Genomic DNA, 14,464 nt, shown 5'->3' with positions numbered 1-14,464 from the left:
ACGTGGTCAAGGGAGCCGTGTGGGAAGGCTGTCCCTTTCCCTCCTGCTCAAGATGCGTGTTCCTGTGTTGAGAGTCCAACACAGGAGTGCCTGAGGGGAATGATATGGAAACACTCACATCAAAAGCAGAAAGCTGTTAAAGCAACCAGTAATTTTTTGATGAATGAGAAACCAGGTGCGCGAGTGTGTGAACTCTATAATCAAGGAATACTTTGTATCTAAGTGGTTGCGTGTCTCAAACGAGCACATTTTCGAAAGTCTCTGGTCTTTATCATTGTCAATTACCGAACTGCCAAGAATACTTTGTATCGCAGCTGGCGCGTGTGTCAGGAAACATGCTTACGAAGGTCTCCGAACACTGGACAATTCATTTAAAGCAAAGCGAATGAATATTGAACAACAGATAAAGTGAAAATGAGCTACAAGCATAACCCATATTTATGGAATACGAGCTGAATCAAAACCTTACAAACAAACAGAATTAAGATATTTTGGCTCCAAGAAGGGAACGGGACCGCAAATTCAAGCAAACCATTGTATGATATGTTCGGAAATGAATATAACTTTAAAGAATAAAGGAAAGCCAGAAAAGCAACGTGCACAAGGAGCACGAAGTGAAAGAAATTTAAACAAGGAGGACGCAAGAGACCTGAAGCGAGAGAACGGTGCAAGCGACCCAGGAGAGTGGAAAGAGAGTGCAATTGTGCACGGGGAAGCCGGAAAAGGCGCCGGTGGGCACAAAAAGGACAAAAGGTGCAAGTGTGCACATAGAAAGTTAAAGAAGGTGCCAGTGGGCACAGGAAGTTGCAGGTGTGTAGGAGAAGGAAGGAAAGGTGCCAGTGGGCATGAGAAAGAAGTCAAGAAAACAGAGGGGGTTAAAGCTCAGAGGGAGATCCATTTTCTACTATTCCTGCTTGGGAGGAGTAAAGAATCTGGAGTTTATGAAAGTCTCTGATGCCACCCCTTTTAAAGAACTTAAAAGAACTGGATATGAAAGAAAGGTACATCCTCACAAATTGAACTGGTGTTTGAAACTTGGAAAAGGGGCTTAAGCTTAGGAAAGGGAACCCTTAGAGGCCTACAAGCTGAACTTGTATTTGAACTTAGAAGAGGCCTGAGCATGGGGAAAGGAACCCTAGGAGGCCTGTCAAACTGGAATCTTATTTATTTGGTGTTACCGAAAGAGCTGAAGCTTGGGGAAGAGAAGCCCAAGACATTAAAGAACATTGACATTTGTTTAACTATGAAGGTCCTATGAACAGTCCTTTTTTGAGTAAGCTCAATCTTTTGAAGTTGGCCAACCTACAAACTGGTGAGAAGACTACCGGAAACCAATCCTGGGTTTCCTATTTTTTTTTTAACCGCTACTTTTTACTTTCATAAGACTTCCTAACACATTTTTGTTAAAGAGTGAGGGCAAGCATAGGTTTAGACCCAGACAGATTTTTGTTTTGGACTTCAAGAATTTGACAGCCCTTAGAAACATCAGTTAATCTTGGAATAAACATCAGTTAAGGTAACCATCCCTTTATTGTTGGGGCCTGTTAGCATTACACTAACCCAATACCTTTAGTAAAATAAAGGTTTTGAAACAATTATCTTGAGTCTGTGTTTCTCTTGATTCCCTGCCTGTCTCACAGCCCTCAATTTCAAATGCGCACTGCGAGGGTGCAGAGGTAAGCTTAGACACAATGGTGTCCCTAAAACTAAGAGGGGCTTCCCTGCCTCTACAAAAACTAACGAAATTGTCAGAATGTCCAAATTATAACGTCCGTCCCTGTTGTGTCTCAACAGGCCTACTTCTGTCCCTAACACTAATAACATAAACCAACTGTGCAAGGATGATCTCTTCCCAAAGTAAAGACGTTCTTCCTAGATCCAATAAACAGAAAAAATCCCAGTCTCTTGGGTAAAATGTCACAAAAATAAAGAAATGTTCAAAACTATAGGTTAGGGTTGTGATCCTTTCCCCTAGAATCCTTCTTATAGTATTCATCTGTTCTTGGGACGTCTCGGACCTGTAATTGCTTAAACAAATGTCAATAGGTAGTTTACAAGAATATCTTCCTTATGCTTTGCCTATTTATCATCCCGACTTGGTGCACTCCTTTTGCGAAGTATAGGATTTGTTGCACGTTATTTTCTTCTGGGTGTGAGCCCCCGACTTGCAATATAACTGCTTGGTTCACTCTCCTGCCAAGCAGTTATGCTTTCATGTAACTTCTCGTTTGGGTGTGGGTCCCAGATTCCCAGCATTCAACTCTGCTTGATATATTCTCCTGCCAAGCCTTCGTCCTGTCATAGACTGTCCCTCTATAGCTGTGAGTCTCAGACGTGGACGGTCTTCTTTTAGGTGCGGGTCCCAGACTTGCAATCCCAGACTTGCAATGTTCAGATTTGTTTCTAACTTTCAAATGGGTTTGTTCCCCAGACTCTCATTCAGCTCCCAGGGTACCCGACCCTGTTTTTGCAGCCTTCGCCTTCACCATTTGCTCCCACGGACCTTCTGCGCCACTGGGGTAACCAGTGTATCTCTTTGCTTCCCTCCGGAAGGTTCTGGTGCTTCTCGAGTTGCGTCAGCTTCTCTGCAGGCTCCAGTCACGTTCTGGGCTTCATCGCGGTTGGCAGTGGCTTTCCCAGTGTCTGCTTCTTCCCAGCGGCACGTCTCCTCTGCTGGGAGTGCTGGGAGCTTTGCCGGTGTTCGGGGAGCCTAAAGGTTCCTGATTGTAACAACGTGAGCAGTCCTGGCTTCCGGGATCTTGCTTGCGTTCTCCTCCTCCTACACTCTCGGCTTCCTACCAGGTGGCTCTCACCCTGCGAGCTGCTGCTGCTTTCCGGTTTCCTACTCTGAGGATCGCTCTCCTCTGCTATCTCATGTTTTAAACTCCCACATTGGGAAAGGGAGTTGCTTTGGCTCAATCACATTTGCTGGAAAACTAGAGCGCTCTTTCTGCTTCACGTTTATAATCCTTGGACTCCTGGTCCTCTTCCTCTTCGCGATCCTTAAGAAGCTAGAATTCTCATTCTGTTTTCCCATAGTGATCCTTGGACACCTGATCATCATCATCTTCTCAGTACCTGTAAAAGAGTCAGATGCATTTTCTGAAGTTTAATCCTTGTTAAGTATTTTAGATTGACTAGTTTGACAATAATAGATATTGGCCTCATCAGAAGAATGGAGGGAAGGATTAAACACTGGAGAGGGATTTAGGGATACTAATGCAGGGGCATACCACGTTTTCTGAAGATGGTCCTCCGACTCCCATAAGAGGGTCCTTCCCCCATGTTATCCTCCCTCTGTCACCACCCCAGGGGGATTATTGTACTGTGGACAAACCACCCTGGGCCCATGGGAGAGGTCTCTCCATAGGGGAGAAGAAACAACAATCTAAGATTCGTTACAGCACATAAAAGCTCATCTGACTGACCTGCTGGCAGCCTCCCAGGCAACAATTCAGGCTGCAACATTGATAAAAACATCCCCTTCTCGATCTAGGAAGGTGCGGTTCACAACTTATCTAACAGATGTGAGGAAAGCATTGGGCCGGGCAGAACGTGCCTTGCAAGTTAATTATGATATTAATAAGCTACTTGTTCTTATTAGCAAATACAATCTTATCAATTAAGATACAAACATACGTAGCTGTTCCAAATGGAGATCCATTTTCTACTATTCCTTCAGATTTAGAGCGGGGGGATTATTTCCTCTAAATTCACTCACTTTTCACCAGTAACTGAATCACAGCTTTAAGCGATTATAGCATAGCTTTGGGCCACATACTCCTCTCGGGGAGTCTTGTCCTCCACAAATTTCCAATGACGCATATTCCGTTGTAGCCCCTGGTATTTGCACCATTATTAATGCATTTTATGTTCTGGTATAATGCCTAATCAGTTGAAGATAGCAAGACAGCAGTGCTTGCTCCTCTGATTAAGAAGGCTCGCTTGAATCCTGACTATCCAGATAATTTGCCTCACATCTTTCAAATTCTGTATGGCCGATGGTCAATTATTAAACTCAGGAGTTTATAGAATACTCTGCTATACTTGATACTTATGCAGACTGGCCCATAGCGCTGAGTCTGTCATTATATTTGCACTGGATGACTGCAGTCACCCCTTAACCAGAACACTCTTTTGGGGCATTTCTACTGCCTGGGCATCTGAAACCAGGCTTTGACCTGGTTGTGCTTTTTCTTGGAGGTCCACACTAAGACTATCAACTTGACGCTATACAAATTTGCATCCTCCTCCAAATGTTCATACTTTCTTTTGGTTCTTTTGGGCTTCTCTTCTTTGTGTATGCTGATGACTTCAATGTTGCCCTTAGATTTGGGGATAAACTGGGTCGGATTGTAAATTGCTTTTGCATTTGTATGGAAGAGGTGAGAAAATAGATTACTCAAAATCAATTAAGTTCAACCCCACTAAGATAGAGGATCTGTTTTGTGCTGTAGTTATCGCCACTCCTTCCATAGCTGAAAAGTGGCTTGCCAATTCATGGCCTCTGGCCATACAGTACAGTACTGTACAGTAAAGTGACATGATTGTGCTTTCTTTATCTTTGCTTGCTACTGCAATTTTGGGATTGTTATTACTTTTCTCATAAGATACAATTGATCACTGCGTTTTTTGCCTGCCTCCTGGACTACTGTAATGGAGTATATCTGGGACTACCTAAATGGTGTCTTCATAGGCTTCAAATCATACACAAAATGGCTGCCCAGATACTGTTAAAGCTAGTACAGATAGTTCATATCGCGCCTGCTCTCAAGTCTTTTCACTAGTTACCATTTGTTGATAGGGTTTAATTTAAAGCTTTGTTTGGAAGGTGGTCTATACATAAACAACAAACAGCATTCTAGATTCAGAGGCCAAACTCCTGCACGGCATCCTAAATCTACCTGGCTGGAAATATGGCTAATTCTAAGGTTCAAGCTGCTGAGGTGGGGTGGACAGTGCTTTTCTTATCAAGCATTCACTCTGTGGAAAAACATTCCTCTGGTAATTATATCTATAGAAGACCATTTTCTTTTTCAATGGGCCTCATTACGAGTAGGGCGTAAGGGATACCGGGCACCGGTAAGGAGACCGGTGCTGGTAATCCCTTACCCCCCTACTACGAGTTCCCTTAGCGGGTCCCTCCTTTAATGCCTGGTCTGACCAGGCTTTATGGACGCAACCCGTTAAGGGAATTCAGAGCCAATTACGGTACCGCAATTTGCAGTACCGTTATTAGCGCCTTCCCCATTCCCATTGAGCCCTATAGGGGCTCAAATGGGATGGGGAATGGCTTTTTCAATGGGGACTTACCGGTCCCGCAGAGGTCGGACTACATCGGTAAGTCGACATTTAACCAAGTCAGAGTCGGTACCGGTATGGGAGGTAGTCATGGCGCAAATAACGCCATGACTACCACCATACTCGGAATGAGGCCCAATGTGTGCTAAAACCCTTTTTCTTCCATAATCTTCTTATGCAAGCCTCTAATTGGGGTTTCTGGATATTGCAGTGCCATGATACCCTTTCTAAGGTGACCGAATGCTTTAGAAAATCATATAGCATACCTCACATGTCCGGATTCCTTGGGTGGCCCACTTGGGAGGAAAGGGACTCCAGAGATTCCTGTGTAGGTGGTGGTTTCTCCTCTCCTTCCTCCTTCTTGTTCTGTAATACTTTAACTACTTCTAAGAGGAGGAATCTTTGGCAAATACATTTTTGACCTCTCAGTAGTGTGTTTTTTTTGATTAAGGAGTCCTTTATCCCACTCATTCCTAATCATCACGGGGGATAGTTCACCTATTGCTGTTCTTCGACCCCTCAGCTGCTGATTGCTAGGTTAAATGGAAAGTTATCGGGCCCTGCTGGCACCATATATGGCCCTTGACATCACGTCCGGTATCATGGGCACTGAGCAGAGCTGATGTGGAGTTGCGCTATGCCTCCTGAACCAACAATAAAACAAACACTCCATACTAACCATCACTGCTCCTCGGTCCTCTCCAGCATACCCCACACATACCTCATATGAACGAACGGGCCAGTCCCACCTCACACAAATACACAATCCACACATCCACCATAAAATCCAACTACCGCAAACAACAATCCTTTCACTGGACGTTGCCCTTCCGGACACAGTAACCACAATGAGCACAATCCAGACAAACCTAGAAAGCCGACACGCACAGATGCTAGTTTCTTCTGCTTCTACAATTACCAACAGAAGAGTTCAAGCTCTCTCCTATCCCCTCTTCCATCGGTAACCTACCCAACCCACTTTCTTACAGAGCCACGTGGGCACCTGTAGACAATGCAAATGGTAACGGTGTGCAGTATAAGTCAACTGAAAATAACATTGCATCTGCAAATCCACTTTTTGGAGGTCTTTCCATACCTTTTTTGCTAACTACTAGCTTGATTGGGGTGCTTAGGGCAGACACCTAAGTGGGTGAGCATTTCACAGAAATGTGTATAAATAAATCTTTTTTTTAAACAGGCTTATTAGTTTTGTTATTTTTAACAAAATATGTATCAACAGTACAGTATCAGCACTCCTATGTTGTAGTAAACATGGCTCCTAATGGCGCGACAATGCCAGTCCTCCCCCACCCTGTACCCACCCACCCTAAGTTGATATGGTGTTGCCTCTTTGTTTATGTATATGCTGATTCACTAAGGCTTGGTTGACTATGACGTTGGCAGGAGTGTGTCTGTCAGCTCTGCGCCGTCGGCATCTGGTGAAAATAGTGCCTTTGTTAGCTCATTCCATAGAGTAATGCCTTCATTGGCATCAGGAGGACCCCATTGTGCTGCATGCCTCCAAGCCGCTGTTTCGGCTAATGCCCATTTTCTCGCCACCAGTCTTCTATATTGGGGCCACTTGGGGATTTCCATGACATAGTTATCCTGCGTTTAGATCTTTCATTTTTGATGCATTTCGTGTAGATCTGGGGTGTGTAAAGCGTCCCAGTACGCAAGCTGATGGCAACAGTGGGCTCTTGATAAGGCCTCCTTTACTCAGTCTGGACGCCAGTTCTTCCCAATATTTCCTAATGGTAAGACATGTCCAAAACCTGTGTAGTAACCCGGCGTCTGGGGCATTACATCTGGGACAGTGTTGTGTGGTAGCACCTGGAAATCTTGATATTCTGAGGGGTGTCAAGTATGCTCTGTGGGTGACGAACAATTGGATCAGCTGCAATCTAGCATTCTGAGATACTTTCTTCTGATACGCAATATCATTGCCCAGTCTGTGTCTTGTAGCGGGGTGCCTAGATCCTCTTTGCATTTGTTCCTTATTGCCATTGTCCCAGATGGTCCATTGGTTGAGAGAAACCATACAATCTCGATATTACGTGGCCGCCTTCTGTTATATCATACAAGATGTCAACTAATGCATGTTTTTCCATTATCTCGCTATATGTTGGCCATCTACATCGTATTGTGTTCAGGATGGTGCGGTGCAATAGATATTGGCCTTGGTGTATGCCGATCTTATCCACTAGCTCCTGTAAAGGTGTGAAGGAGGTGCCATTAAGCAGGTCCTCTATGGTGACGATGCTGTGTCGTTCCCAGTGTGTGCAAATAGCCAGCTGTGCCTTGGATGTAGTTGGAACCAATGAATCAAGGGGAATCTGTAGGGAGAATGGATCTGAATGTCCTATCAATGTGAGTGCTCTATCCCATAATTGGGTGCCTAACAATATTTGGCGCAAGTTGTGAATGACCCAGGGCTTTTTGTGCCACAATAACTCTTTAAGGAAGCTGCCTGGTCCCGAAGGCTGGAGCAGCTTGGTGTCTGAAGTAGGCTCGTCTGCTAACAAGTCTGCCATGACCTGCAGCTGCCCTGCGATGTAATATGACTCGAAGTGTGGAGCTTTGATACCGCCCTCCTCGTAAGGCCTCTGTCAATGCTATTCTACACCTACCTTTAAGCCATAGGAATTCTCTGCAGAGGGTATCTAGCATTTTAAAGAAAGTCTTGGGTATATTATATGGGACATTTACAAAATGGTGTAGGAGCCTGGGGAGTACCACCATTTTCAACAGTGCCACTCTGCCCATTAGTGAAAGGGGTAGCTTAGTCCAGAACTTCATTGAGCTTCTTATACCCTCAAGGGCCTTCTGTGTATTATTAACGTGTTCAAGTGCAGGGTAATGATATACGTTGATTCCTAGGTATCTAAATGTATCCGTGGACCATTTATGGCCAGGACAGGTAGTCTATTGCGACGTATTTTAGTTAAGCTTGCTCTTGGGAACAGGGATGATTTAGCTAAACTAATTGTGATACCGGAGAGTCGTGCAAATAGTTCCAGAGCCTCCATTGTATATTCCAGGTTGTCTTCAGGGTTCTGCACCTATAGGAGTGTATCATCGGCATACAAGTATATTAGGTGGCATGCACCATTAATGAGTATACATGCGTTGATATATTCTGCCCTTAAATATGTTGCTACTGGCTCCATCGCCATGATATAAAGCAGCGCGGATAGTGGACAACCTTTTCTAGTGCCCCTCTTTAGGACCCAGGGTCTCGAGAAGTGTTTGCCCGTCTTGACTCTTGCTATTGGTTTGGTGTATATTAGATTCACCCAATTAATAAACGTCTTCCCAAAGCCATACCTGCTCAGCGTGGCATATAGCCAGTCCCATTTAATGGAGTCGAATGCTTTTATGGCATCCAGTGCAACTATAGCGCAGGGAGTGTCCCATCATGTGGTGCTGTCAATTACATGATACAAGCGCCTTAAGTTCCAAGACATATGTCTACCTGGCACGTATCTGGTTTGATCGGGGTGCACTACGGTATGGATCACCCTTTTCAACCTATTAGCTAACAGTGCTGTCAGGATTTTGCTGTCCTGGTTTAACATGGACAGGGGCCTTTACGAGCTACATTTAAGTGGCGAGTTGTGTTGCTGAAGGAGGGGTATGATTATAGATTCTTTCAAGCTAAGAGGGAGGATGCCAGTGTCATATGCTTCCGTTAGTGTGTTCAGGAGGTGAGGTGCAAGGTCCTCTGCAAATTCTTTATAGAACTCAATACGACTCCCTGAACTCGACCATATGGCTGTCAGAGCCTGGGGTTTTTCCTGATGGCAGAGAGCGTATTATGCCTATTAGTTCTTCTACAGTGATGGGGCATCCAGGCTATTGACAGCCAAATGGTCGAGTTGAGGGAGTCGTATTTCGCTTAGCACTTCCTGTATATTTGCGGGTGGGGGCCTAGACTCTTCTCTATATATAGTGCGATAGAACTCTTGAAAAACCACATTAATCCCCTCTTGTGTAGCGCCTTGCTGAGTGTGTATCGAGGAAATGGGTACTCGTTGTTCCTCTTTTTTTATATAGCCAGACAAGCAGCCGGCCGGGTTTGTCACCTTCGGCATGTTGTTTTTCGATATATCTAGAATAGTTATACATAGCTAATCTTTTCTAGCATTCCATGTATTTTTGTCTCAGTGCTAATTTGTTAGTGTCCCCATCTTGTTTGCCAAATTTGACTGTGCAAGCTTCTGTAGTGCCTCCTCTATGGAGGTGAGCTCCTTGCGTAATGAAGCTTGTATGCCACCCGATTTGGCAATGGCTGTGCCTCTGATGACCACCTTCAGGGCCTCCCAGAGAGTGCCAGCGCTAGAGACACTATTCGAATTGTGTGTAAAGTATTCTTTAATACTATGTTGGGTATGGGTTCGAAAAAGGGGGTTTTGCAGTGCTTCGCTCTTGAGCCTCCATGTTTGAATTGGGGGCCTTGGTGGTACGTATTGCCACTTCAGCAGGAGGGGTGCATGGTCTGATAAGACCGTACTTTTATATTCGGCGGCCACAAGTTCGACAACCTGGTCTTCCCCTGCAAAAAAATAATCAAGTCTGGTGTGGACAGCATGTGGTGCCGAAAAGTGTGAATAGTGTCTAGAGTCTGGGTGGAGTGTTCTCCATATGTCTACCAGCTCAAAGGATGTCAAGAGTGTCGATAAGGAGTGGGCCGGCAGGGGCGGTCTATGGAATTTAGCATCTAACCTGTCCATTTGCGGGTTTAAATACAATTAAATTCTCCTCCCCATATGATCTTGCCCACCCGGTATGGCCCAAGGCGTGGGTATAGTGTGTGGAAAAATGCTGCTGTGTCGTGGTTAGGAGCGTATGTATTAACTATACAGGTATCAACATTCTCCAATAGTCCTTGTACCAACACCATTCTGCCTTTGTTGTCTGATTTGAATTGAGTCACTTTAAAGGGGACAGTAAGGGCTATCCAAATTAGCACTCATCTAGCATATGCGGAGTATGGTGAGCCTATAGTTCGTCTGCCCCATTTTCTAGAGATCAATGCTTGTTTATCTGCCGTGTGGCGGGTCTCCTGCAGTAGGCGATGTCGGTCTTGTATCTGCGTAGATATGCGTAGACTTGATTCCTTTTCACAAAATTATTCAGGCCCCGTATATTGCAGGTCAGTAATTTGAAGTTGTTAGCCATGTTAGTCTAGGCATTTTGGCAGGGTCTGGTGTTTTGGTCCAGCCCCATATTTATGTCTAGCCGGCAACTTCTCGTGAATGTCAACAGAGGGATGAGCTAAGAGTCTAGGATAGTCTTGTGGTATGGCCACTAGTACAGGCGAAACAGGGTACCCATTAACTTCTCTAACTAACAACAATCGCCCAGCATTATTGCCTCTCCTCTGCTCTGCTTTCCGCGTCCACCTCCAGTGTCCGTTCCGGAGGCTTGCGCGCAGCGGGTGGGCTCACAAACAAGCGTCCCAAGAAACATAACTCTGAGGGCAGGTTAGCAGCAGCCCGGGATCGGGTCTTCCCCTATAGAAACAATGGTTGCGTACCTATGGTGGGTCCTGCCATGTAGAGTAATCAAGGTAATGACTGCCATTTTGAAAGGTATTCTGCTTAGTAGGTAACCCGCTTGCCCCGGGGTTAGTGGTTGGCTGTGGATAAGTGCTGTTTAATCTAGTCACACTGTCGTTAGTAGCATCTTGGTCCATAGCCCAAGTGTGCTGTTGCTTCCAGAGTTTTTGCCGTGTTAAGGCGAGGTGGCGTCACCATCTGTGATGGGGCTAATCTTTCCTCTGTCCATCCTCTCGTGTGCCTCCTGGGGGAGGTCTAAGAACAGTACGCGGTTTTTGTAAAGGTCTTTTAGTCGAGCTGGGTACATCAACATGTATTTCAAATCCGCTTTGTGAAGTCTGGCTGTGGCTGATGCAAAATGGGCCCTGCTTTTCTGGACTTGGAAGGTGTAGTCAGGGTATACTGCCAGGCTTGCTGCCGACCTTCATATCATGCCACCTTGCCTGGAGTAGGATAAGATATTTTCTCCAGGTGGAGGTTTTCGAGTTAGGGCCCTATGTGGCCTTTTTATCATGAAGCCATGTGAGAGGGTCCCAGGACCGATCTCTTGCAAGAACAAGTCTTTCACATAAGATGTAGGATCCGTTCCTTCTTTGCCTTCTGGCATGCCTATTATGCCTACGTTATTTCTCCTGGCTCTCCACTCTGTGTCCTCCGCCCTATTTACCAGTAGTTTAACCTTTTCTTGCAAAATATGGACCTCCGGGTGGATTTTTTGGATCATTGCAGTGTTGTCTGTCAGCTGTTTCACTAAGTGCGTTGTCCTCTTGGACAATTTCCTGATGTCTTGATGCAGTAAACCAACATCCAGCATGACCGCGTCTATTTTGGAGCACAGTGAGGCTTTCAGTTCAGCTATAGCCAGCAGGATTTGGTTGTCCAGCTCACCGGCATTCTTAGTTTTATCTTGCGTCGACGCCATTTTGTGAACAGGAGCCTGCGATTGGGATCTGGAGTAGTTATCAATAGTTGTTTTGCTGCCTTTAGGTTTGGCCACCTTAGGAGGCATTCAGCTCCCTAATGGTGGTGCGTTGTGCGCCCAGAACTTGAGAGTGTCCCCCACTCTGCTTCAGAGTTGCTAGCTGAAATGATTGCACAACTTTGCTGTATTTCCGGCGTTTGACTTGGTTTGCTGTAGATGGGGTTGGAACAATGGAGAGGATAGAATTCTCCTGGTAGGCTGATTAGTAGACAGCTCTGTTATTAGTCGCCACAGCGACCACTGCATGTTCTTAATGCCTATGGAATGGCGCTGTGGGCAGCGACTGCGTCACACGCAGAATGTTGCCAGGGCTCGCCGCTTCTTATCCTTTATTAACCAGTCTGTCCTTGTGGTCTGCAGTGGGGCCTTGGTTCTACATTCAGCTGGAGCTGGTTAGGAGCGCAGGTTTCGCAAACCCTGTGTAATGTAAAATGCTGCTTTAGGGCAGCAAGTGCGTGAGTGGCCTGCAGATGTGCCGGCGTTCTCATGCGCATTAATTTGTGAACGCCTGGAAGGCCGCCGGCCAACCCAGTGTGGGCACAAGCATGCAGTGACCAGCGCTGGAATTCTTATGCATTGTCTATATGGCGAAGCTTTGTCAGCTCACCTTCATGAGCATTCGCGGGCGTCCAGGCCGGCAGCAGCTGGGTAGCTACCATCTGGACTTAGCCCTGTTGCTGTGGGTGCATCATTTCCTCTAACGTCCTGCTCGTCTTGGTCTTCTCTGGGTCGCAGCAGCGGTCACCATTTTGATTTGGACCCAGCGGGCAGCCGGCGGATCTTGCAGGGCGTCGATCTTTCGATCCGCGGAGTCGGGACGTGATGCACGTGACAGACGCACTCTATAGGTGCTTTTGCAGAGTACCTTATAGATAAAAGTAGGGTCTGTTCAGCAGATCAGCTGTATTTTGTCGGATTATGTCGGATCAGACAGGAGCTCACCGAAAAGCCTCCTCACACCATGGCTGCTGGCCACGTCCCCAAAATAAATCTCCTTCTTATACGATTCCCCCATTCAATGTTAGATCTCATGATGGAGAAGGAAAATTCACTCACAGTATTTTTAATCCTACTTCTCTACCATGAGTCTTTATTGAATTCATAAATAACTAGTTTGCTTCCAAGAGAGGGAACAGGATGTATCAAGATGGAGAAAAGGAGTTGATTATTTCTTAAATGTTTAAATGAACTGAGCTCCAACTGCCACTCTAGTACATCATGGGATTCTGGGTAGCCTTGCTGCCTTAAACTGCAAGTGTTATACTTTCCTCTTTACAAGACTTCCTATCTGTCTCACTGGTTTCCCTTTTTTCATTGTTCAACTTACATTTTTTTTAAAGCACTATGAATGTGCTTTGTGGGGGGTATTTGTGGATGATTTAAAAAAAAGTCAGAATAAAGCCAGACAGGCTTCCGTAAAAATGTATAATTGGGCCAAAATGAACAGCCAGTTTTCTCACTATTAAAGCATTCTGAGATGTTCACACAGGATGCAGACCTAGAATTACAATTAGGTAACTTTTCCATCGCAAGCCATGCCGAGTCAGAATAACAACACACATGACAAGTTGAGGAATTGGCACTGAATAATATCTTCTGAGATTGGTGTTTTCCCCCTCTGCATTCCTTTGGAACAAGGAGAAGCATGAATGGCAAATTATTTGCCCCCATGGACCTGGAGGATAGCTTTGTTTAAAAGATGTTCAGTGTTCCTTGGATTGACAATTTCTCCACACCAGGATTTACAAATGAAAAGGCCAGGACCCAAGTTGTGATGGTAAAAGGCTGTGATGGGTTTGCCTCACATGGGAAAATGGGCTATTGTAAATATGTACGGTACTGAGGTCTCCTTCTCAAATTGGGTTTCTAGATGAAAATGGGATAACATTTATGAAAAGTTTGAGAAACTATATGTAACACCTAACCTAATTCCATGGACATTTAAAAAAGTGATGAGCACATTGTACAATGTTCTGTATATGTTGCAGATATCAGAAAGCAGACTGTATTAGGGGATTACCTCACCTGATTTTGTTGTGTTTAATATCTCTAACCCAGGTGGGTCTTCAACACAAATGCACAAAGGTTTCAGGGAAGCTGTCTATTATAGAAGAGCCATGGTTTAAAGAATTATTTTTATTGAATCACTCCACCAATTAGGTAACAAACATCCGCATGGAAGCCAAAGTGTTACTACTAACATGCAAGTCTTCTGTTTGAGCCTAAGGGCTAAGCAGATATCAAATCTCTTTCCTAGCAAATGCCGTTCATAATTGTATTTGTTATTTAATTGTAACACTCTTTCACTACCAGTTCACAAAGACCTACTGCTCAAAGGGGCTAGGAACTGTGAATCTATGAAAGATAAATCTAACAAAGTATTGTTAATGGCAAGTAACTTATTTTTCTCCAGCTCTGTATATTGCACATTCCTGTTTTTTTTTGCTGTAAATTAATAGGAGCTTTTAGTAGTAAGGAGTGCAGCCGTGACTGTGCTTTGTACCAAAAAGATGCTCTAGATTTCCAAACACGTGTGTCAGTGCAAACACTCAAAGCTAGCGCTCTGCCTGGAAAAGCATTCCTTCTGGTTCTGTGTGCCTTCGTCCTATGGCGAGATTCC

At 45.0% G+C, this 14,464-nt stretch overlaps 1 protein-coding gene across 3 annotated transcripts in view; it reads left to right on the top strand.

Annotated features, from left to right (window-relative positions):
- The window catches only part of NBN (nibrin), a 732,941-nt gene that overhangs the window by 460,592 nt on the left and 257,885 nt on the right, over positions 1–14,464 (top strand). The window lies entirely within an intron of this gene.

Source organism: Ambystoma mexicanum, chromosome 5q (genome assembly GCF_040938575.1).
Source record: "Ambystoma mexicanum isolate Mex_15411 chromosome 5q, UKY_AmexF1_1, whole genome shotgun sequence".
Classification (NCBI taxonomy): Eukaryota; Metazoa; Chordata; class Amphibia; order Caudata; family Ambystomatidae; genus Ambystoma; species Ambystoma mexicanum.
This window is presented reverse-complemented; position numbering and strand designations above follow the sequence as displayed.